At 45.6% G+C, this 1,549-nt stretch overlaps 1 pseudogene; it reads right to left on the bottom strand.

Annotated features, from left to right (window-relative positions):
* Positions 1 to 35: 35 nt before the first annotated feature.
* On the bottom strand, positions 36 to 949 carry LOC102771516 (annotated as a pseudogene).
* Between the last annotated feature and the right edge of the window lie 600 nt (positions 950 to 1,549).

Raw genomic sequence — 1,549 nt, 5'->3', positions numbered from 1 at the left:
CACAGAGGGAGTTCGACTGTATCCACCAAAAGATGTCAAGGAAGTGGTAGAGTTGTGTCAAGAAATCTGCCTGGTCATTGTGCCACACTGGGAACCAGGAGCTGAGCCTGGGACCGCTGATCCAATAGTGGGTGGTGAAGGTGTAGGCATGGCAATGGGAATGCCAATACTGCTGCTTCCACTGTTTTCTCGACTTCCACTTCCCTAACTACTTCCACTGTGTGTCCTTGGTCTCTGAGGTAAAGAAGCTGTCCTGCCTGGGCTATGCTGACTTCCAAGCCTAGCAGGACTGGTCATATAGTCATTAGGCACTGTTGGAGGTTTAACAGGTTCCAGGGTTTTGTAAGGCCTATTCCGTCCCATCGTACCCCGGGCTGACATGGGAGGACTTGGTGGTTTCTGAGTAGGAGGATTTGTTCTCGACAGTGTGCCAGTTCTTGCAGGCTGGTTATTTCCATGCTTGACACCATGGCCCACATCATCCAGAACTGTATAGTCAATACATTTCCGAATATATCTTACAGGGTGCTCCATATTAGCAGGTGCTATTATTTTGTGAGTTCTTGATGTTTTCTTATTTGTTGTCAAAATACCAATCTCCCTTTGAGCCACTTTCTCTTTATGAATGTCCACTGTCTGTGAGATATGATTGATGGAGGACTCCACTCTCTGAAGCTGAGAGGCTTGGGTGTCCAGCAATTGAAGTACATTGTTGGCCAATGCATTTATTTGATAAGCAACACTAGCTAGGGATTGGGTTGTATAGGCTTTGGTCTCTTCTAAAGCTTTTCTCTTGTCTGTAGCCTGTATGTAGGTGTTCTCACAGTAGTCTGCCACCCGGGTCAGGTTCTGGTAACTCTCTATAACTGCCCTCTTGCAAACGGGAGTTCCTCCTTCAGTAACATCTGCAATGCTGCCATTTTCCACCCCTCCACAGGCTGCAAGGTCAGCGGAGACTCCCAGCACCTCGCAACCCGGATACAAATCACTTACCTGCCCCGCCCTGCTCAAGTCTCATCTTTGATGCCATTTGATTGATGAGGAAACTGAAGCCCAGAGAGGTTGCCAACTGTCACTCAGGTTGTAGAGCAAGAGCCATGATTCACTGTTAAGCACTGTGGATCCACCTAACCTCTGCGCTTTACAATGAAGCACAAGCCACGTGTCAGATCCTCGTGCCTGCCAGATCTGTGAGGGAAGTTCTTTATCGCCATGAAAATACAGATTTAGGAGAAATGCACCCTATGAATCCTTCCAACTTGAAAATGACATGATTGTAATTTAGAGGGGAAATTCACTTAGTAGAAGCGAATTTCTTTCTTCTATTTTTTTTCTATTGGTAGGAGAGAACATTGGGGAGTATTTAAATTCCAGGAGGGCAGAGTTTTGTCTGTTGTATTCCCAGAATCTAGAACAATGCTGATATGTGATAGGCACTCAATAAATATTTGTAGAATGTGTGAACAAGAAAACCAATGTTTCACAGGTCCAGTTTAAGAGGACTGTTTTCCAAAAAGGCTTCCTATCTTTCACTTGTAGGCTCACTTGC

The sequence above is a fragment of the Myotis davidii genome, unplaced genomic scaffold (genome assembly GCF_000327345.1).
Source record: "Myotis davidii unplaced genomic scaffold, ASM32734v1 scaffold147, whole genome shotgun sequence".
Lineage (NCBI taxonomy): Eukaryota > Metazoa > Chordata > Mammalia > Chiroptera > Vespertilionidae > Myotis > Myotis davidii.
The sequence above is the reverse complement of the archived record's forward strand: the minus strand, read 5'-3'. Positions and strand labels throughout refer to the sequence as shown.